We start from the raw sequence: 25,066 nt of genomic DNA, 5'->3' as shown, positions 1-25,066 counted from the left end.
CAATTGCAATGAGACTAGACATGGGCCAGGATAAGATTCTGACACTTAGATAACTTTGGAGAAAAATATCACGTTTTTATGGTACCACAGTATTGTGATTACTCTCGGCTCTTAAATAAATGTTTCTTTTTTCTCACTGAACACAATATATTTTATTTTAAGAAACAATTAAAATATTTTGGAACTTTAAACATGCCAGGCTAAATGATTCAAATAAATCATTGACTTCTGCTGTCTTATTTTTTTTCAAAAACACAGATTTCTTTAAATCTGTCACAATTGCCAGCAATCTAATCCTGGCAGATCACTGGTAAACACACAGATCGTATAGAATTACAAATCTGCCAGTATATGGACTACAAGATTCAGTCATGCAACACACACACACCTGCTCCAAGTCCCAATTGATAAGACTCACACAGCTGATGCTGCTCATGGACTGATTACACTACATTACACTATATATATATATGGCTCAATTTGAGACTCATTGCTGAGTCTTGTTTTACAGTTTTGTGACATTACGATGCGTTTTCCTTGCCTTGCCTTACCTAGTCTTGCAGTGTTTTTGACCCTCATCTTGTTTCTTTACGTTGCCTGCTGCCTGCCTGTACTGACTATCGCCTGTGTATTTCACTAAGACTCTGGATTTGCCTACATACATCTGTTTGCCCCTGTAATGACCGTTGCTTGCCTAGCCATCTCTGTATAATGAACCCTGCGTTTGGATCCTCAACTCCCTTGTCAGTGTCCACTTCACATTACAACGGCATCTTTGAATATCCTCTTTTTCTTTGGATATAAAGTAAGCTACTGCACTGTTCGGGTCCAAAGCATCCCAGCAGGCACAGGACGTCATTGTGATGTCAGATTGACGTTGTTCCCCAACGTTGTGGGACATTGCATTTTGTTTAGAAATGAAAATTAGGTTGAACGTCAGACTGACGTCAATATTTAATGTTGGACAGACTCTGCATTTTGGTTACTTTACCAAACAACCTAAAACCAACAAAATATCAACGTCTGTAACTTTCTGTTACTACACAGCTTGACGCTGTGTAGACATTACCAGTATGACATCTATCAGATGTTGGATTTTGGTTGCCATACCTGACAAATAAATGTCAGTGTTGGACGTCAATTAGGGTTGTAACGGTATGAATTTTTCACGGTATGATAATCGTCTAAAACAATACCACGGTTTGACGGTTTCGCGGTATACGGTATGTTACAAATGTTACAAAATAATAGAACAGTGAAGCAAATTTGACTTTTTCCAAATAATATATTTTTAGTTACTATAAACAACACCACTTACAATGAACAAATAAAAATAAGAAAATAATAAATAATGTGTCAAAGTCCAAATAAAGTCCAAATAAACATGGTGCAAATCCTCAGTAAAAAATAGATATAAATATTTACTATACTATAAATAGTTACATAACGAAACTAGATTCAATATGGAACATCCTTAGGTTTTATGTGCCAGCATGGATATGGTTGTCTGTGGATATGGATTTGGATATGGTTACATGCACAGACAAACAGCTGCACCTTCATTTGCGTCTTTTGAAAACAGCAAGAGCAGCAGTTCGTCTTTGCTGTGTCACTGTTTTGTCATGTTTCTGTGCTGCTGTGCATGCAAAAGTACTTAGTATGAGAATTATTTCATGAAAAACCTTTTTTTTTTTGCGTTTTATTTAGCCGCGCATAAATGTATGCCTATCTCTCATTCCGTGTTGTTCAAAAAGCTTGGTCCACAAACAAAAGCGAAACCTATGCTTATTGGTTGTGATATAGTGAGTTTGAACCAATCTGGGCATGGAGGAGGGACAATGCATCAATGTATCATGTCTGATTTGTCCGGAGACACAGTGACGAGCGTTTCTTTGTCAAATCAGCGTTGTCAAATGTTGATGACGTAACCGCACTGATTCCGGAGCCTCTGAAAGTCCGCGAATGTTATGTGTTATACATATGTATGTATGTTATACGGCACTGGAAAGCTGAGATTCTCTTCTTTATGCCAATCTTTGAATTGTATGAATCGGATCAGCGGATCAAAAGTTATTAAACATTTAAGAGCAATACTTATTTTTAGCCGCGGGCGGCTGTCTCGGTCTTTAAGGGTTAAAACCGTTGATATGCAATTGTTCATGGTATGATAATCGTGCACGTTCAAATCGTGGTAAACCGTCATACCGGTATATTGTTACAACCCTAACGTCAATATGACGCTAGTTTAATATGTTCACTCAATATTGGAATTTGGTCACTTTCTAAGACAACCTAAAATCAACTAAATATCAATGTCATTTAATGTCGTTATTGGTCTTCAACATATCATTGTCCTTAGACACTGACGAACCTAAATCTAAGCTAACATTAACATCTTATGACGGTGTGTGTCTGGTGGGATGCTAGATGTTTGTGGGTTAGTGATTTAGATGTTTGCTGAATTGTGAGCTGAACTAACATGATCTCACGAGGAAACGTAACTATTTTACGTTTTGTCAGTTAGTGGTTAAATCGTTTGTTTTCATACAAGGTCAGTCGTATAAAAATGTATGGTTTTAAAAAGGAGACGTAGCACCTGACCCCAACCCCTAATCCAACCATCATTGGCAGATGAGCAAATCACACTAAATTGTACAAATGAGATATAAATTAGCCACTAAATCTAAAAGTTATTAATTGCAAAAAGATTGGCTGACCACTTTGATGTGGAGGGTCATTTTCTGCTATTTCTATCTTCTTATATAATGTTGCCTTTGCCCTAAAAAACTAAATAAAATAGTTGTAAAAAAAAAAAGTGCATATATAGCAGGAATGGTATAATATATACAGCTTTAAATCCTTGACTTTTTCAAACTGCAAAATACCTTGAAACCGGTTATCGTCCCATACCTAAATGTCTACATTCACACTTCAGTCAAATGTGGCCCAAATCTAATTTTTTTTTGTCCACATGTGACTCAGATCTGTTTTTGTCATGACCGTGTAAACAGCCCAAACCGCATGGAATCTGATCTTTTCAATTCAATTTGTGCCACTTTCATATGTGATATAAAATTAGATTAGATCGGTTGTTTTGCAATCCGACCACAATATGAATGGTTACGTAGGAATTCCTTTGACTTTTACATCATTTTAGATCAGCACACGTCATTATTCTTCACTGGTTCATGCTGCAAACATCTTCTACTCCTAGAATAGAATAGAATAGCACACAGCAAATACTTTACCCCAAAAATAAAAGGTTGTTTATTTTGAATATTGTTCCAATGACAAATGGTGCTTGTTAACCAAACATTAACCATTAGCCTGTAGCCCCACTGTAATACCACTCCAACTATCTGTAAATCCTATAATGGTATCAAAATGCACCTGTTCTTTTAGACACAAGCATAGAATTTAGCATATTTAGCACATATTTAGCATGTGTTATATTATATCTATAAATGTGCTATATTTAACGCATTTAGCAATTTTTTTTCACTATAGTCATCTTTTAATATGACCTGTATAGATGCCTGGAGCCAAATTAACATCTTCTGTGTGTGTGAGGAAACTCTTAACTAGTGATTTACCGTATTTTGAGCATCTAGCTTTTGTTTATCCAACCAACCTTATGTCTCTGCAATCCAACTCACTCTTAATAAACTCAGAATTCAAGGCTTCTGGTAGTACCAAGAATTTCAAAGTCCACTAAAGGAGGTCGAGCTTTTTCATATCTGGCTCCTAAACTCTGGAATAGTCTTTCCTAATAATGTTTGAGGCTCTTACGGACTCTCTGGTTTCTTCAATGCACTGTGATGTAGACACAGACGATTCGGTATCGGTTCAGTGATAGATCATAAGCAGTTATTACGTAGAGACATTATTTATCTCATATGCTCTATGTCGCAGTAGAATATTATGGTGAAGAAGGCGAGTGTGTGTAATTAAAACACTCCAACTACCACTCCAACTATCTGTAAATCCTGTAATGGTATTAAAATGCACCCATTCTTTCAAACAAAAGCATATAATTTAGCATATTTCGCACATATTTAGAATGGGTTATATTTATGTTCTATATTATATCTATATAAATGTACTATATTTAACACATTTAGCATATTTTTTCACCATATTCATATTTTAATATGACCTGTATTGATGCATGGAGGCACATTAACTGAATACTTTTGTGTGTGTGAGGAAAATCTACCAAGGAATTTAACATATTTTCAGCATTCACTATTCATCAAGAATACTGTTTATACTGAATTTAATCTATTGATGTTATTAAGCATTAATATCTTATTGCTTCAGGCCACATTACTGTAAGTGCCTTAATCTGGTGGTTTTCTGTGGGGAAAGACCCTGTAATGACAGACCACGTGTTCTGCGTAGCCACAGACTTGTGGTTCTTTTTTCCCTCACCTACATACAACTTCCAGGGCTTTACTGAAGCGTTACCCCGTTAACAAAGTGAGTGATTTGTGTCAATAGCAAGTGACATCCTGTAGTGGAAAGTGCAGGTGGTGGTTGTACTGTAAGTGATGTCACATGCAGAGGCGCAAAAGCACATGTATTAGACTGGCAGCAACTTTTTGGAGACCATGATATGATATTGATCTGGCTCACTGCAATGTGCAACGATCATCCTAAGCTAATGCATACAGTAACTGTAAGATAACATTGCTCTAACTTTAACTTCACAAATAAACTGATCTGCTTGAGTATTGCATTACATTACTTTTGACCATTTTGTTAAAGTGGAAAAAGTTGTTAATTTAAACAATAAAATTGCAATAAAACTTTAATTCATCACATAATCCAAATACATTAGGTATGCCTCTGTCTTTGACATTTGAAGGCTTCAAATTACTGTAAGTGACTTTCTAAAAGATACAATACACCTTCAGATTTAGATTTTAGATGTTGCTTACAGTAAAAGCTCATATCCATGTAGTACAATTCACCATTCAACATGGTTTTGTTACTCACTGTACTTTACACTGTGACCACTGCAATTCAATATGAAAAGCAAAAACCATCACTCACTTTTCATTTGTGTACCTTTGTGTACCTATTCTTGTTCCTTACTGCTTAACTAATATTAAAGGCTTGGACATTGAAATTGTTGACACACAAATATTTCGGGGTTGTTATTGATAATATGTTGACATTTCAACCAGGCTGTATATAAAAAAGTCCAACAAAGACTGTTTTTTCTGAGGAAACTTAGATCATTTCAGGTTTGTACCTCTATGATGACGCTGTTTTATAAACAATTTATCGAATCTGTTTTATCTTTTTGCATTGTAGCTTGGTACGGAAATCTGAGTGTGTCAAGCAAGAACAGGTTGAGCAGCCTGGTGAAGGTGGCAGGCAAGATCATTGGTTTTAATCAGACTGGTCTAATGGTAGTCTACCAAAATCATGTACTAAGAAGAGCTCAGGGTATCCTATGCACCCCGGATCACCCATTGTACTCTGTATTTCAGCTGTTGCCATCAGGACGTCGTTTTAGGGTTCCTGTTTGCAGGACAAATAGAACCAGAAATTCTTTTATAATGATGACCATTAGGTCATTAAATGAGTCCAGGGGGAGGGGGATGTTTCTATATATTGATGTATGGATGTTGTATAGTAGTATTTTTTAATGTGTACATGGAACTTCGCCTGTGTATGGTACCTTGTTGCAATTTTAGTTTCCCTAACGGGATAATAAAGCTGAGTCTGAGTCTGAGTCTGAGTCTGACTCAGAGATTGAACTGACAGTTTCGAAATCAGTGTATACTATCATGAATAACTAAGTCATATTCTTATAGAATAAGGACACACCTTCTCATTAATAATTATATAAAACTAATGCATAACTACAGGTTATTATTTGATAGATGTGAATGCTAATCTGAGGATGTATTCATACCAGGAAACATTGTTAGTTTTCTTACTTTGGTCAGAACCATTTTTATTGATTTTTTTATTAGCCGCACTTTGCTTTTACACTGCCCTTTTTGCAAGTGAACCATAACAAAAGCATGCGTGCCAGCCATTGTAGACGGCAAAACAAATGTAGAATCATGCAGCTTAGTCCTTCTGCTGAGTCCCTGCCCAATCCGGGGTCGCCAGAGTGGAATGAACTGCCAATTTCCCTGGCAGATATTTTACACAGTGCATGGCCTTCAACCCAGCCACATCCAAGGTAACCCACGCGAAGGCAGGGAGAACATGCAAACTCCACACAGAAACGCCAACTGAGCCGAGGTTCGAACCAGCGACCTTCTTGCTGTGAGGCGACAGCACTACCTACTGCGCCACTGCCTCGCCTCCAAAAAAAAGCATAAATATATTTATTTTCCTACTAGTATTATAAACTGCGTGCTCGATCCACGAGTCCAGGAGTGTCCTCCATCCGGGTGACGCGGGAAGGTGTTGTGATGCTCTCCACATGTAATGAAGCCATAGAGCAAAACAGACGGCAAAATGGGAAAATGTAAGTTTGCGTACTCCTGGTTGAACAAAGACGTGTTTAAACAGTGTCACCGAAAACAACCACGTAATTTATTATTTCAAGCTTTGTTTCTTCCGAGTTCTGTTGCATAGATGTGCTTAATTTCTTTAACTACTTAACTTTATTAACAACTGTTTGTTTAGTTAAAGGTTTGATACCGATTAGAACTTGAAGTAGCGATGAGGTCTTAACATATTCTGAGAAAGTCTTTAAGAAGTCTTAAAAAGGTATTGAAATTACCTTTAGAATTCCTGCATATACCCTGACTCAATTCATCTATACTGCATATGCCTAACTGGTGCACCCAGAGGAAACCCACACAAACACTGGGGAACATGCAAATTGCACACAGAAAGACCTCAGGACTCGAACCAGTGATCTTCTTGCTGTTAGGCAATCATGCTAATGACTTAGCCCCCGTGTGACCTGTATTATACACATTTCTGTTATAACAGTAGAGTAGTTACCTCAGACAAATGCAAATCAGCAAAACACTGCAACACCTTTTCTTTTATTCATCCATAAATGTTTTATCAAAGTTGTGGTTCATTGGAGAGTATGGCAGACGCCATGTTATCAAAGCCAGACACCATGGGTGCACAACTCAAACTTTGGGATCCTGATAACTCAAAAAGCACAGAAAGTTCTTACCAGGTCAAGAAAATACAGTCATATAACCTCAATTTTATCTTCTTTACACTGGCCGACAAGTTCCATGTTGATTATAAAATATAGCTTCTTATAAGACTTTAAATAATCTTGCTCCTGTTTATCTAACCAACCTTCTGTCTCCCTGCAATCTTACTCACTTTTTAAGATCTCAAAGCTCAGGGCTTCTGGCAGTACCAAGAATAACAAAGTCCACTAAAGGAGGTCGAGTGTTTTCATATCTGGCTCCTAATTTCTGAAATAGTCTTCCTGATAATGTTCAAAGCTAAAATACACTCTCTCAGTTCAAAACTAGATTAAAGATTTTTCTTTTTAGTGAAGCATATACACGATGCAGCAAATAACTTTAGGATGGATGCGTGAGTTAGGCAGCATGCAGGTGAGTTAGCTTGACAAACCACCTGTAGGATACACTCTTGTTATGAATAGTTATTTTTTTTATATGTTTGCTTGTATAGCGAAGCTTTTTCTTAGATTAAAGCTTATCTTTTCGGTAAAACATATTGTTAAGAGTGCTATACAAATAAACTTGAATTGAATTTTTATAAATGTGTTGGATTGAGCTTGAATCATATTCACGCCTTAATTGAACCATACCAAGGTTCTTTTAGAAGCACATCGAAATTACTTCTTCAGCTGACCAAGCATCTGCAGTTGGTTCACATAACCTACTTCACAAACATCAAATTAAAATAATGCACAGTGTTAGGTTCATTGTGCATCCTGGGCACAACTAACACACACACACACACACACACACACACACACATATATATATATATATATATATATATATATATATATATATATATATATATATATATATATATATATATATATATATATATGTATATATATATATGTATATATATATATATATATATATATATATATATATATATATATATATATATATAATTAACCATTATTTTACATTTACAGAATCGTGAGAAAATCATGATCTTGATTTTAAGCAAAAAAATAAATAAATAAATAAAAAATAGTGATTTACATTTTTGCCAAAATTGTGCAGCCCTATATCAGATCAATAAAAATGAACTTGAATAAGGTGAATATTGTGAGAATAAGGTCAAAATTACTTATTTTTACATTAGAATCTAAACTAGGAAACAATAAGAATCTAAATCAATGTAAAATAATAATAAAGATTTTTGGCTAAATACACAAACCTGTCAACTGGATTAAAATGAGTTAAAACAGACAGGGGTTGCTTTCAGTTTCTGTGTCTTCTATCAACATGACTGGCAAATGTGTAGGAAAAAGACAGCTGAATCTCTGTGAATATTTAGGCTAGTTCATTCTAAATGCAATTGTTTTCTCGTTTAGTAAAGTCAGTTGGCCTAATGCACAGGTGTCAAACTCAGTTTCAAAAGGGCCACAGCTCTGCACAGTTTATTTCCAACCCTAATTAAACACACCTGATCAAACTAATTGAGTCCGTCGAAACCTACAGGTAAGTGTGTTGGAGCAGGGTTGGAACTAAACTGTGCAGGGCTGCGGCCCTTCAGGAATTGAGTTTGACACCCCTGGCCTAATAAAAAAATGCAAGGCAGAATTCTCCTGAGCTTATTAAACAGCTGATGACAGCCAGTTCTTGTGCTTTTGAGGTGGTTAATCACATTTGCTGTGTTACCTTGAGAAGTTTGGACTGAACGGGAACAAAGTAAGCACAAGACTCCTAGCTGATCAGCATCACGTTTCTCAAAAATTCCTTGTCATGTCATTCTAGTGACAAGGTACAATCCGTAAACTCCGCCCATTAAAAGTGGCTTGGTGTTTATACAGTAAAATCATGACGATATTTATTTACTGATCGTGGGTGACAAATATTGTTATCATGATAAAAATACGATTAATCGTGCAGCCCTAAACTGATCCAAATAAGACAGGTGTGAATACACTTTGAATGTGAATTTAAAAGGGGTCTTGATTGTGGACTACTGATTCAAGGAGTGCTGCATTCAACAACAGAAGGAAGTGTAATTTCGTCATAAGATCAGATATTTCGGACATTATGAGGTAAACAAAAAATGTTACAAATAAAAATATTGAATGGATAAATTGTTCACAGTAAGATTTCATAGAGGAATAATATAATGAATCGTCATAAAATGGTGTTCTTTACTGTTTCCATAGTGGAGCAAAGGCACAACAGGCCAGCTTTGAAAAGTGTTAGTGCCGTCAGTGCGGTAGCATTTCTTTGAGCTGTTTATAGTTCTGCAAAAGACAGGGGAGTTTTACCCTCAGCAGTAAAAGGGTGGGGCTTTCTGCCAGTGAAATGGCCCTGTAACCAGAGATCAAGGGCAGATGCAGTGCCAGCAAGCTTCATGCTTAGCAACGGCAAACAAACGCTGCTAATAGTTGAGTGTCCCTGCAGATTCACCAATCGTCTGGGCCATTCACTCTTGCGTGAGGCTTCAATCATAAATTTACAGCTGCTTGGGTATAGACTGTCTCTCTCTGACTCTTCTTGGGTGTAAAAATAGGTTGCTATGCGAGCACCATGACTCCCCAGAGGCATGTGCCTGTTGTTACGCCCTGCTGATCTGCTGAGGGCGAGGGAACTTGTTTTCTCAATGGAGCAACGCACACCAAAACTTAAGGGGCAGGTGGTGAAATATAAAAATATGGACAATGCATGAGAGATTTTAACCTGACAAAACTTTTCAATTATTTACAAGACTCATATAAAATATACTGACAGATACTATTTGAAATGTATTTCAAGAAGGCAAAACAGTCCTCAGTGGGTTTATATAAGGAACTTAACTTATTTAGGCAGCGGGTTGTGTTTTGCATTAAACACCACTGAAGGAAATGGCAGGTGGTGAAATATAAAGATGTGGATAGTGCATGCAAAAGATTTAAATCTGACAAACCTTTTGAGTCATTTACAAAGATGTTTTTACTCACACTTTATTTTAAGGGACAATTCTCACTATTAATCAACCATTGACTAAGACTTTGAGCTCTGTAAACTCCTAATTTGCTGCTTATTAATAATAGTTATCAAGGTAGTAGTTGGGTTTAGATATTGGGATTAGGGATTAGGGCTGGGTGATTAGTCGAAAAGTAATCAAAATTTCGACTTTCAGAACATATAATCAATCAAAATTTTCCAGGTCAGTTTTTTTTATCACTTTTCCTACTGTGTGTCAAGTCATGTGACCTTGCTCTGGCTGGTTCATACTTTTGGGTCGAGCACATGCACTTGGTCCAGCGCTGTCGCATACTCCACTATACTATATGTATGGTACCCTATACCTTCTACTTTTAATGTTGATGTTCAATAAATGATCATAGATAGTGTCATGTGTATGGAATGCTGGACAACGGAGTCCCGATCTAAATGCAGGATTTATTCAACAGAATGGTCAGGCAAGTAACAGTCAACACAGGGGCAAACAGATACAGGCAATCCAGAGCAAAAACAAGGCAAGAGAAAACGCGTCGTAATGTTCACAGGATAGCAAGACTGTATTTAAATCTAATCAGTCTTTGAGCAGCTCAAAGCTGTGTACGTGTAATCAATTGTGATCCGATGTGTGTGTGGTGCATGCCTGGAACTTGTAATCCATATAATGGCGGATTTTTAGTCCATTGCGATCCGCGTGTTTACATACTATCTGATCATAACGTATAGTAGGTTGTGTGTGATTCCATCAATTATTTTAAAATCAAGTAATGCACCCTTCAATCATTAATCTCTCACCTGTAATATTTAAGCATATGTACAAAACCTTTCAGTAAATAAAAGAATTGTTTATTAATTGTAGTCAAGTTAAAATGTTAGATTTAACTAATTTTGATTTTAGGCCCAATCGCCCAGTCCTAATTAGGGTTATTGAATAAGAATCATGCTTCCGGCCATACCACCCTGGGTATGCCTGATCTCGTCTGAACTCAGAAGTAAGCTTATCGAATTCCTTCATTTGGGTGACGCAGTGGCACAGTAGGTAGTGCTGTTGCCTCACAGCAAGAAGGTCGCTTGTTCAAGCCTTGGCTGGGTCAGTTGGTGTTTCTGAGTTTGCATGTTCTCCCTGTGTTCTTGTGGGTTTTCTCTGGGTGCTCTGGTTTCCAAAGACATGCGGTACAGGTGAATTGGGTAGGCTCTAGGTCAGGGATGGGCAAACTCGATCCTGGAGGGCCGGTGTCCTGCACAGTTTAGCTCCAACACTAATCGAACACACCTGAACAAGCTGATCAGTGTCTTCAAGATCACTAGAAATCTACAAGCAGGTGTGTTTGATTAGAGTTGGAGCTAAACTGTGCAGGACACTGGCCCTCCAGGACCGAGTTTGCCCACCCCTGCTCTAGGTTTAACCAACTTCCGCTATTGAGAAACCCAGAAATGTGAAAAGGAGCCATTGTGCTCTTAGTTGGAATATTTTAGAAACTTTTTTTAAGCAGCCAATTTTGGTTCACATAAAGCATCACTTAAGCCAAATGAACGTTAATGCCTTTGTTGTCTTTTTAAAAGGCAATGGTCAACATGTTTGGCTACTGATCTCTGGAAATAATGACTTAAATAGATCCTCAGTCACAAAGGCCTGTGCTCAAAGAGAACAGCAAACACTCTGGATCCTTCAGGTTGAATCCTACTGTTTGCATTTGGGATAAAACAGAAAAGGGCCAAACAAAAGCAGGATTAATGTGGCCTAATAAAGGTGCTATTGTTTGCGGTGCTGTTCAGTTCACTAGAGCATGCGCTTAGGTCAGATCCCATGTCCCACTTACATTCATGCATTCATTTGTTTAACAACGCAGTTCATCCACTGAAAGTCTGTCAGACATCTCTAATCAATTTTTTTAAATTCATATAAAGACTCTAGATTTGTTTTTAAGTAACGTTTTTTTGGTTACACTTTTGTATAATTACTAGTCTGGCTTATTATGTGACTATTATTAAGAAATTGGCTGTTTATTGGTATTTATAAAATATATTTTCTGCATTATCTTATTCTAAATCTCTAATCCTGCCCAGTACCTAGCTACTACATTTATAAGTATTAATAAGCAGCAAATTGGGAGTTTATTGAGGTACAACTAGTTAATGGTTTATTAATAGTGAGAATTGTATCTTAAAATAAAGTGTTACACACTCACTTTTCTATTTTTTTTTTAAATAATTTTTTTTATTAGATTAATGTGGGTTTATATGTTTAATATGAAATGTCCAGATTTGCACATGCAAGAACATTTGGAAGAGGTCTGTAAACTTTCATGTGAGCAAAATGTACTTTATTTCAGAATTTAACAGTTACATTTTGTTTGACTACAGACTTTTCTAATCTATACATTCATTTTTATTAGGTTTTTATTTGCTTTAAATTCCGGTATTTTAAACCTTGTTTTTCAAATGTAAAACACAATACAGTCTTAGTAAAATCTCTGTAATTCACTCTCCAAACAGTTATTTTTAATGATAGTAATGAAATATATAATAACCAGATATTATTTATTTATTTATTTATTTATTTATTTATTTATTGTGTAAACTTTTGTGTATATTTATTCAGTTTTTAATTAATTTCAGTAATAATATTGACTAATATGAAAATGTTCACATGATTTATTTGCAATATAGTTTGTTAAGTAATATTTTCTTTCTTTTAATAGATATATTATATTTGTTTGCGAAATAAGTGGATCTTTGCATTGTAAATATAAAAAAAGTTTAATAAGGTATTACTTTTTATTTCATATATTAAGTTTTTAGTTACAATAATCCCAAAATCATTCCACATAAATCCAGATAGTTTACAAAATTCTGCCCAGAAGCAAAAATGTCTGCAGATTCAGTCTGTTATTAAAGTCATTAATTAATAATGAAAGTTGGTACTTAAAATAAAGTGTTACCTTTTTTTTTTAATCGCACCAGCAGACATCAATAAAAATAAAAAATAAAAAAACAACAACACAGTTATGGACTCTTTTCACAAGACTCTTTTCACAATTTAAAAAAAAAACCTTTAAACATTTATACACTCACCGGCCACTTTATTAGGTACAAATTTCATGCTTTCATGTGAGCTAAATAACCCTTATCTCAGAATTTAACAATTACATTTTTAACTTTCTTATTCTATATATACTTTTTTTATTAGGGTTTTATATATACTGTACTTCAAACTCCAGTTTTTAATTAAATTTTTTTTTATTTAAAGAAACTGCAATCTTAGAAAAATTCAATAATTTATTCCCCAAACAGTTATTTTTTAAAACAATTAATCAAATAATACACATATTTTATTTATTTATTTATTTTATTTATTATTATCTGTTTCAGCTGCAATTTTGGTATTTCTAAAATATTTTATTCCATTGATTTGCTATAGTAAAACTGGTTGCATCGGGAAAGCCCTCCTCTCGGAGGCGAGCCGTCTGCCGCCCCGCAGCATTCGCTCGAAAAAAACTAAACGCAACCTTACGTACCTCCGGCCACGTAAATCGCGGCCTCCAGAAACGTCCGCGGGGCTACGTTTCCAGAATGAGCTTGGGTTGGATTTTTTCCAGCTGTGGCTGCAGGCCTTTTTTTTTTTACACAGATCTACCTGTGGCGTTATTTCAATGACAAATGTTGTGAGCGCAGTATTAGAAGTCGAGATCGCATTTATGTAATAGCCTACAGCATGCGAATCTCTGCTTGCGCGCCGATTTCCTCTGCTCGTGCACAAACCTTTTTGCAAGCCCCTTCAAATATAAGCCGCTTCAAGATCTTATGTTCAGATCTTGTGCGCTCTCAAATAAATACTGCTGAAGTGCGATTTAGTAGATATATGTAACGAGTATGTTTCCATTATTTATTAGATTTGCTAGGAATATTTATGAATGTCTCCCTAATAATCCTACAGAGCGATATTAATGCGTCTTGAAGTAAACTAAAACGGCTATACGTCGTGTTTGCTGGCCTCACACATCACGCACCTGTCAGTCAGCCAGACAGTCAGTCAGCACGTAACCTTAAAGGGTAAACAAATGACGCAGAGCACTACTACGGTTACAGAAACGTTTGCGCTGTTATAAGTCACTTACCCTTTAATACGATTTAGTGTGATCATTACCCACTTTTAAAAAAATAAAATTTTTAAATGAGAAGCTGTAATGTAGCGGTGGCGGGACGAATTTTGGCGTGGCGCCCCGCCATGGAAGAATGATTGTAGCGGAAACCATGTGTAACTATTAACTTCCATAGTATTGTTTTTCCTAATATGGATGCCAATGGTTACAGGTTTCCAACATTCTTTCTGTTAAGCAGAACAAAAGTTCTTATGTTTTTAGTTTACACTAAACAGACCGCCTAGTTTTTCATGATTATTTTTGTGATTTTTTTTTTTGCCAGTGAAATGACTGATTTTGTGGTGGTAATTCCCAGAAATTATCAGACAATTTTGCTTATGTCAAGTGTGCTTTTGCTATGTCAAGTGTGCTATCTGACACAACAACAATGACACAGGTCATAAAAGTAAACAGGGCTCAACAATAAGGACTGCCCGGTGGCCCAGGGCCAGCGTGAGAGACGCTTGGGACAGTAGACAGGATCATTACTTGCCCGATTGGGACAGTGCTGCCTTGTCACTAATATTTAATTTGTCTTCGACTCTTTTTCAATTGCGTGCATTTTAAGTTTGTGCTTTTAAGTCTTTAAACACTACCTTCTCTGTGATGTCGTAAACACCATATTGCTTTCTGGTTCCTCTTCTCTGATTTGATGTTTTGAGCATGCTATTTTTTTCAGTAACCTGGTAACAACCAGTACAGCGAAGAAACAGCAACATGGCAGCAACATCAAATTATAAGGCTAAAAGAAAATGTCTGTTTCTAACGTCTTGGAAAGTGTGAACATCGCAACAAAAAAAAAAATTAATTGATGTTTTGCAAAGTTTGCCGTCAGTTTGACAAGTTATCCACCTTTTGTTAAATAATTTTAAACCGCAATAAAATACCTTCACATTTTCTATACTGCTCTTTTTGTTTGCATAACACTTTTATTAACAATTTTTTAAGTATTGAAATTCTAGATTCACAGACTTTATTTTAGACACATTATTTAAAATATGCGGCTAAAACATAGCTATTAACTTCCCTTTTTTTTTTTTGGTGGGGCCAGTAAAAATTTTGGCAGGGCAAGTAAAAATCTGAACCACTTGCCCAATTGGACCAGTAGAAAAAATCCTTAGCGTTGAACCCTGGTAAAGCTTCTTTATTTTGGACTCTTGTCAAGACAAGATCTAAAGCAGATCTAAAACAGTAGAGATTAAGCCTAAAGAAGATGTATAACTCTTATTTTTATCCACAATCTTAGTTTCTTTTAGATTTCAATCTACGGAGCATCTGACCTCATAGACCTCACTCAGTCAGGACATGCGTTAGGGTCTTCCCCTACTGTAATACACCTAAAACACGGACGGCCGCAAAACTTGTTAATGGCAGGGAAGTGTTTTCTCTCTTCAAAGGCAGGGGAAGAGTCAAACGAAATCATTTATCGATTTGATTTGATATATAGCCTTCATTGTATACATCTGTGATGTGATTATTGTGCATTCACACTTTGCGATATCGTACCAAAATGTTATATTGTGTAGCCCTAGTCTGAATGGTATTATGGTTAGTCACAAGGCGTTAAACGTTGGCAACAAACAAGTTCATGGGCCTTTAGACTATATTTTGCAGACTTGTTGGTCATGCAGATATTTCATACTGTACATGCATATAATTTGCACATTATAAACAGTAGAACCTGCAGTAGTTAGAGGAGCAAATTATAGAGTGAAAATGTATAAATCAGTGAAAGCCAAGTCATCGCTAATGGACAAAGTCAATCCATTAGTAATCCGTTCGCAGTGAAGGCTGTGTGTTTGGAGCTGCCAGCTGAGAAGCTGAGAGTTTCCTGCTCTCCCAGGGAAGCTGGCTCAGGCCTAAAGGGCTCTTTGTTGGACAAGGTGTGCAATCTGAGCAGCCACTGAGCTCAGTACAAAACCACACTTTCCAAACCTCCTGTTCCTGTCAGCACCGGAGCTGTGTGCTTCCACACTTACAAAACATAACACACACACACATATATATACACAAAAGTGCAGGTGTAACATTGTTATACGGATATGCCATATTTGGGCATAACTTTAAACATGACTTAATAGTAGCACTTTACGTTCAGTGTGTGAATTGCATTGAAGTATGATTTAAGCTTCATACAGCAGTTTGTTTCAGTTCTTGAATCTGATTGGTTGAAAAGTTTTTGCATTATTTTTTTGAGTATTGCTATTGTTTACCTGCCTGAATTCCTCAAACTAAGTGTCATTGTGAAGGACCAACCTACTACAGTTTGGCAAATAAGACTGTTGGATCACAAATTAAGAGATGTGAATTCCAGGGCATCAGTGGCCGTTTATCACACACACATCCGGCCAAGAATCATCTTATCTTGGACAGAGTTTACTGGAGGCTCTGATATGTCTTTGTATTTTTTTCTACCATGAGTCACAATTAATTAAAGAAGAGCTTAAAAGCATAATTCACCTGAAAAAAATGTAAATGATGCCATCATTTATTCACTTTGACTTGATCAAATCCAGTTCGAGGTTTTTTTTTGTTCTATTTTGAACACAAATGAAAATGTAACCATTGACTTCTATAGTATTTGCATTTACTACTACACTAAACCCAAAAAGCTGATATACTAACATGTCAGCTATTATTTCAGAAAACTGCATGAAAATGCATTGCATTAAACTAATCTAAATTTGCACATGAGGTGACACTAAACAGCTCTATTTGAACTTGACTTTATTTCTGTCAGACATCTACTTATATACTAATTTCTGTTTATTGAGAACTAACGTTTGAAATAAGTTCATTCATTCATTCATTTTCTTGTCGGCTTAGTCCCTTCATTAATCTGGGGTCGCCACAGCGGAATGAACCACCAACTTATCCAGCAAGTTTTTACGCAGCGGATGCCCTTCCAACTGCAACCCATCTCTGGGAAAGATCTACATACACTACGGACAATTTAGCCTACCCAATTCACCTGTACCGCATGTCTTTGGACCGTGGGGGAAACCGGAGTACACGGAGGAAACCCACGCGAACGCAGGGAGAACATGCAAACTCCACATAGAAACGCCAACTGAGCCGAGGATCGATCAATCGACCCAGCAACCTTCTTGCTGTGAGGTGAACGTGCTACCCACAGCGACACTGGGTCGCCTTCGTTTGTAATAAGTTTTATTGAAAATACAAGTTTTAAGAAGTCAGAAAATCGGTTGCTTCTTTACTTGGTCACTTCATGTTGTCTCTGTTTGCTGAACCTCTGTGTTATATCATGACATTGTTGAGTCATGTTTTAGCAGTTTTGATTCACTGATCTCGTCATTGATTTTAATCTTGTATTATGATAATAATCCTGTGCTGATTTCACTGACCTCATTCGTTATAGAAACCATGTGGTTTTGCATATTGAGAACCAGCAGTACTTTGGTCAGGTTTTAAGAACACACTGAACATCTAATTTAGTGCTTGGACGATATGACCTAAAATGAGAAAATATTCCACTTTTTACAGGTATTTTTTAATGAAAGAGCACATTGTGATATGATAGGAAAATAATTGAAGGAAGCAAACCATTTATGGTTATTTAATAAATACTTCAACTGAAGCAATTTAGTATTTTAGTAAGAACTCCATTGTATGCATGATTTTATTTTCATTTGTGTATGTTCAATTGTGTTTTATTATTCACTTTTAACTGTAATTTATCATTTTTTGTTTGCAATTGTCTTGTCAATGTAGAGGTCGGGGCTCTAAATAAGCCTTTTGGGCTTTTTGCCTCTCCCTGCACATTGTTGCCTATTTTTTTATTCTAATATTTTTATATTTTTGTGCAAATAAAAAAGCAAAAAAGCACAAAAATTCAATTCATAAAATTGAAGTCATCTTGTGAAAAAAGGTTGCATCTCAGTTTTAATATAAACGATGAGTTTCATTTAAAAACTAGAAAATAACCTAATTTTTGCAAACAAAAGAATTAAATATTTCATTGTCAAAAGTGGGAAATGGGCTGCATGTTTTGCAAGCAAAGCTAAACAAATTTGCCACCATTGTTGAGATACATTCTCTGATACTTGATATCTCTGTGTTTTGAGTGATTGAGATATTCAGTGTGTTTTTAAAACCTGACCAAAGTACTGCTGGTACTTATTATGCTATCAACCACAATTATAAAGCATTAAAAATCACTGACTAGATCAGTCAATCAAACTTTTAGTGCACGAAGAAATATAATCAAATTGCCTTTTTGTTTGTCTTGCCAAAGCAGGCACTCACAGCAATATAAGACAAGCTAACAAGCTAACATTAAGCACAGCCACTTCTGAAAACGCACATTTTCAACAAAACAACTAAAATGTTTAATTCACAATTACTGTGACTGAGGCCTTTTGTAGACGTCTGACTGGATTAAAGTCAAACAGGTTAGTAGTATGTGAAGCTGCTGGTGATGTTTGTGGAATTGTTTCGAGATCTTCTGCTGAGATTTTGAGAGATTTAATGTGTTCTTATTTGGTTTCATCTGAGAGTATGGCTGAGGTCGGTTGCAGTTTTGAACCAATGTTAAAGCTTGTTTACACACAGTTTTAGTAAAGTCGGCTATTTGGGTTTAGAATGCACAGCTTTGCTTAGAGGGATGTTAATTCAATAGGTCTGTTTTTTCCATACTGTGTAAAAACTAAAAGTTTTTCCAGTCAAATTTCTTATAAAACATCAGCTATTTTGGTTAAGAGTATTTAGCTATGTTTCCATCCACCTATTTTTATGGGCATTTTGGATATGCACATAAAAAATGGTTGCTGGAAAAGCCATGATTCACATAAGTTTTGAAAATATGCATGTTTTTATCAATAAGAATAAAAAATTACATAAACTACGATGGAAACGCTTTTTCCAGTATGCGCATTAAAAAAGTCATCTGATTTTGTTATAAGAGATCAAGTGATGATAAAAATGTGTGTGAATGGATAAACCAGCAGGCTGACCACATTGTTAAACATCTGAAATGTTGTTTTGGTCCTTCTAAAACACTTTAAGCATTTCAGTATTAGTGTTATTAAATTATTAATTACCTCCATTTTTATGCCATATTCCAGTTTTGCGAGTGAAAGTCAACTATTTGGGTAACTTAGTGCGTACTCACAGTATGTACAGTTGCCTTGAATCGTGCCAAAGCACGATTGTCCCCCCTCCCGTCTCCACTGATAGCCTGCACTTACATTGCATCTGAGCCTGAGCACGCTTGTCATCGATAATGGCGAACAGATCCACGACTTTTGACGCTCATAAATTATTATAAAATTCTAATGATGCACACATTAGGTTTGCTGAAGGTGCAGCTGTTGTGCAGTGAGGGGTTTGTGTTAGAGATCTGCGCGCCAGGTTTTAGCCCGAACCCGACCGCTCCCGCTTATATTAAGCACTTGTTGTCCCGCTGCCTGCCCCGCCCCGTTTTCTATCCGCCGCGCCCGATCCCGCTAAAGAGCGGGGGGAGAACAAAACCGAAAATCACCCAGTTATACAGTCCAGACAGCCTATAACAAGCTGTCTGTATAACACACACACACACACACACACAGACAAAGCTTTCTCTCTCTCATTCGCGCGCACGCGCGCCCACTAACACACATTCATAAGCACCAAGCACACACACAGGCAAAGCTCTCTCTCTCTCTCATTCGCGCGCGTACACACACACATCTCTCATTCGCGTGTGCGCATACATACACACACACACACACACTGCAACAAACTAGCTAAACACAGCATCGCGCTATTTCATTTACACACATACATACGCGTGCTCACTTGGGAGTCGGGAGTTGCTAGACAGCCCGCTCCCGTCCCAAATTAAACCCGTTACCGACCGCTCCCGTGATTTATTCGGAAATTTATACCCGCGCCGTAGAAATCTGGTCAGGTTCTGCGGGAATGCAGACCTCTAGTTTGCGTCTTTAAAACTCTACGACAGTTTGCGTTTATTGAACAGTAAGAATGATTAATAAATCCATATGAAAAATTGAACGGCTCTTGAGCCTGATTCAGAGAACTCACACTTGTCAAACGAACCGGGAAACGCACCTGGTTTGGATAGTATAGTGTGAGTGCGCCCTTAGTGAGATTTTTATTCAACTGTGGCTGTTTAGTTATTTAAGTCAGTGGGTTTTCACTTACATTTCTAGTAACGTTGGCTGTTTGTATGAATGTCAATGGTTACATGTTTCCCAACATTCTTTAAAATATCTTATTTTAACAGAACAAAAGTGTAAATACATGCAAAATAACTTTGAAAATGTGTGAGCTGAAACTTCCTTTAACATTCTACCACGGTGTGCAGTGGATGCATCTAAATAGTAAAGGACCAGCCTACAGCAAATAATGCTGTTGAGTCACGTAATGATTATTTAAGAGATGTGAGCTCCAGGGCATCAGTGGCCATTTATCACACACACCCTGGCAAGAATAATTTTATCTTTTACCACAAGCTCTTTACCGTTCGACAAACCTCACTGGCTCTTACATGTAAAACAAACTTTATTGAGCAAACATCTATTATGTATCTTCACCTCTATAGAACACAAATGAAGATATAAATTATATGAAAATGCCTGTTATAGAGATTGAACAAACCTTTGAAAGAATTCATTTAGTATTCATTAAGTTAAGTTTCATACATGTTTATTGTTTTATCTGATTGAAATTCTTGCTTCAACAATCATTTGTTCTTTTGGTTGGTCATCCCACCGAAGGTTCCGGGGCAGAGGCCAGTCTTGGTTGCGTAATCAGTGAATGACATAAACAGCGTGTTGATAGCAGGCATTTTGGCAGTCTTTATTAATCATTAACCGGAGGTGCTCGAGGTCCAAGCATTTTGGCATTCTCACTTGCTCCGCACATTTCAGCTGCCCAGAGGAGGTGTCTTCCAGAATCAAAGGAGCTCCATGTTCCAGGAGTTCTCCCTGCGTTTTGGTTCCTGGACTCCAGACAGACTCTCACGGCTGCTGTGACAGTTGTACGTAGGATGGCTTTATCTACTGCTAATATTTGCTCTGCAGAAAGGGAATTTGCTTGACCGATCAGTTGAAATGAAAAGAGCATTTATCAGTTCTCACTGTGTTTGGGTGTCGATGCGGCACTCTGAGCGAGGGACGTTTGGTTATATGAAGTTTGATGGATATTTTGTATATATATATATATATATATATATATATATATATATATATATATATATATATATATATATATATATATATATATTTTTTTTTTTTTTCTTCATGTCAAAGATTCTTACTGTTTTGAAATGAGATCTGTAGCTGTATGTCGCTGTCTGTTTGTACATACATAGTAAAAAAACTGCTGGCTTCCACACAATCAATTTGTGTTGTGACAACATGAAGAATTAAGCAAGATACGCTCATTCTGAAAACGTAGCCCTATATACATGTTTGGAGATCGTGAATTATGTTGCCGGAAGTAGGTATGGCAGTATGGCGCCGTTCCTTTCCGCACTTACAAGTTGACTGCTTTGATGGTTTTCCTGATTTTAATAGTTTGTCCAGTTAGCTCGCCATGTACGTCTGCGGATTTGAGATGAAGAGAGGAGTTGTTTTTTCTGGATTGCTTTTTAGAACTATCAGGCCTCTGGTGGATTTACGCAAAAAAGCAAGCGCGGATGGCACTTGTGATATAAATTTTAGATCTGTAAAATCGTCTGCAGTGGCCTCTGGTGGATTCGCAAAAACAAATGCTGCAAAAAAAGTGCCTCCTGGGATGTATTTCGCGATGTCCAGAAATGTATATAGCCATACGTTTTCAGATGAGCCTGAGTTGGAATTAAGTTTAATTATTAATAATTTTTTATTTGTATTTTTTACAAATTAAAGTAGATAGAAACTAAAACGAAAAAAAAAGTTATATTTAGTAGTTTGAACAAATATTAAACATAATTTTTGAGTGCATTATAATTAACAAATGTGAGAAATGTGACTCTTGAATGTCAACAGTTTTTTTAAGAAATAATAACCATTTATCAAGAGGGAGACTGATTTTTATTTATTTTTTTATTTTCAAAAGCCCATTTAATTTTGAATTGCATCAGGGGAGACAGTATGAACAAATAAAGACTACATTATTTAAAAATCAGAAAAAAAGTAATCATTTTAAGAAAAAAAAAATCTATTAACTTTAATATATCTTTTTAGACAATTTCACAAAAAAATATGATGACTTTTAAACACCAGGTTGCTTTACATGACAAAATTTAGAATTTTATTTGACCTATAATAATGATAATCGATTAAAACCCTTCATTTGGAGAGAGATATTATGGTTATGATTATTATTATTAGCATTATTGTTATTATTATTTGTTTGTCTAATTTAATGACTATTTAATTTGAGTGGGTATAAAATGTTTTTTTTAGAATAGCTACATCACATACAAATACACATTTTAATTTATCCGAATGTGTTCCTCTGATTGTTTTTAGATCGCCAGTATTGACATTTACTTCATTTATAGTATGTTATCTATTAACTTGTGAGTGCATTACTAAAAACAAATTTGAGAAATGTGATTCTTGAATGTCAACAGGCTTTTTTAAAGAAATATTTACCACTTATTTTTCCCAGAGCTGGGTTGCAGCTGGAAGGGCATCCGCTGCGTAAAACATATTCTGGGTAAGTTGATGGTTCATTCCGCTGTGGCGACCCCAAATTAATAAAGTGACTAAGCTGAAAAGAAAATGAATGAATGAATTAACCACTTATTGAAAGAGAGAGTCACGAGAGATTTTTTTTAGAAACTCATTTAATTTTGAATAACATAAGGGGTTACTGTTTTGAAATTAGTTGTGTAGGTGAATGTTGCTGTCTGTTCCTATATGATGATAAATAACTTAAATTTGATACTTAAATGTCTACAGTTTTTAAAGAAATATGAGCCTCTTATCAAGAGAAAGAGAGAGAGAAAGAGAGAGAGAGAGAGAGATTTGTTTTCATTTTATGTTTAGATGTCTAATTTAAAGATTATTTCTCTATAGTAGTTTATAGTAGTTTATGAGTTATAGAGTTTTTAACTTTACATTTTGTCCTTTTTTTAGAACTCTAGATCATATATATGTATAGTTGTCTTTACAGTGTATGTGGCTGTTGGTTATCTGCAAGCATTCCTATGATTGTTTTTAGATTGCTTGTCTTGACGTTTACTTCATTATGTAATAGCCACAGAGTCTATAATGTTGTGCTTTTATGGTCAGAAAGGAGGATTTGAGTCTAATCAGCCAATGCAATCTTGCACCAGTTTGAAAGAAAAAGATAGGCCTGTTTTATTACTGCAATATGACGTAACAGGATACTTTCGTGTTGACTTGTTAGCGTTGTGACCATAATCCAAACACTGATTGTATTTCTTTAAACATGTCCTTGTCCTTGTTATAATTCTAGAGTACATTGTGTTAAAAGATGGTAAGTGATCACTTGGGCACATGCTAGAGGAGTATGTGTCTGTTTTTGCTTTTGTATTTTTTGATTTTATACACACATACAATCACACACACACTTGTGGGTGCATTGTATATGCAGGGCTGTTCAATTTGGTTCGTCCATCCAATTAGTGTAACCAAGACATTAAAAATAAATTTAGTTCAGTCGAAAAACCGTCGCTTTAGTTCTAAAATAACGTCCATCTGTTCAATACAGCATGAGCTGCAGTTGAAGGCTGCGCAGAGCGAGTCACCTGACATTAAGCGAGTGACGCGAGCAGCCAAAAACAGTTGGATATGTTTTTGGAAAAGGACTTTTGTACAATGCTGTGATATCGTTATTAGGCATGCAATGATTAGCCGATTTCACTATTATTAACTGCGCTGTAAATCATCATGGTTATTTAATCGTAAAGGCTTCTTAATGCAGCATTTCTGTTGCACGGAACAAAACTCCTGCAACTAAGCAAAGTTATGCCAACTGTGCGCTAATTAAAAGTTCTGAGCTTATACGCATGACAACTGGATTAACTATAGCAGCAGGCCGTTCACATATTACGTCTTTTCCATGCGCAAGTTTGTTAATTTTAATGTAAGATTATATGCTATTATGTGCGTAAAAGCGGAGCAACGCACTCGCGGTTTTCTGGGCGCATGCAGTAAAAAACATCTCACGATGTAGCGGTGGGAGTTGTACGTGGCTTTCCGTACAATGTAAGCAAAAGATATGTTAAACGAATTATTATTAAAATGATTATGTATGAACGCAGATGATAACAACAGTTGATCTAAATACTTAGCTAATATAAGCTTACATTTACATTATTAGACGTGATAACCGTGAAACCATGATTATTCTTCAAAATCGTACAACCTAAATTTACAATCTTTGCTATAATCCCTAATTGTTATGCAGCTCAAAACATAATATATCAATGTGATTGAATGTAGAAGCAATACACTGATTTTGCTGTGCTTCGAAATACAACATTTGAGTATGTTTGTAAAAAAAAACATTGTACAATGTTATGTAGTTTCAAAATACAATATATTATCATTTTAATGGAGAAAAATACAACGTGGGTGTCTTAAGGAGCACAAAAACAACATATGGGCTCTTTTATGCAGTTGTGTCATCACAAGCGGCAACCTCTCGCTCTCCCTTGGGAAGCCAATACGGAAGTAACTACAATTGCAATTCATCGCTAGTCCTGGCCGTTCCTGGCTCCTTAATAGAGCAAATTTCAATTGAGCCCACTGTTAGAATGGCCAACTTTACAGCAGAAAAAAAGGTGTTTACAGCCTGGTACAAAAACGATTTTGGTTAATACAGCTA

General features: G+C 36.1%; 1 protein-coding gene and 1 long non-coding RNA gene across 20 annotated transcripts in view; one reads left to right on the top strand and one right to left on the bottom strand.

Moving 5' to 3' along the window:
- Positions 1 to 25,066, top strand: part of cobl (cordon-bleu WH2 repeat protein) — a 134,896-nt gene that overhangs the window by 17,936 nt on the left and 91,894 nt on the right. For 7 of the 19 annotated variants that reach the window (XM_087285688.1, XM_087285686.1, XM_087285682.1 and 4 more), the window contains exon 1: positions 21,135 to 21,260. The gene's annotated coding sequence lies outside the window, so the exon portion shown is untranslated. 19 annotated transcript variants of the gene reach the window in all.
- Positions 14,707 to 23,794, bottom strand: LOC147840131 (uncharacterized). Its single transcript, XR_015511059.1, has 3 exons — positions 23,085 to 23,794; positions 22,250 to 22,826; positions 14,707 to 17,099 (listed from the first exon to the last, which is right to left on the bottom strand). It is a non-coding gene; the product is annotated as an uncharacterized LOC147840131 (long non-coding RNA).

Source organism: Danio rerio, chromosome 16, assembly GCF_052040795.2.
Source record: "Danio rerio strain M-AB ecotype USA chromosome 16, GRCz13ab, whole genome shotgun sequence".
Lineage (NCBI taxonomy): Eukaryota > Metazoa > Chordata > Actinopteri > Cypriniformes > Danionidae > Danio > Danio rerio.
This window is presented reverse-complemented; position numbering and strand designations above follow the sequence as displayed.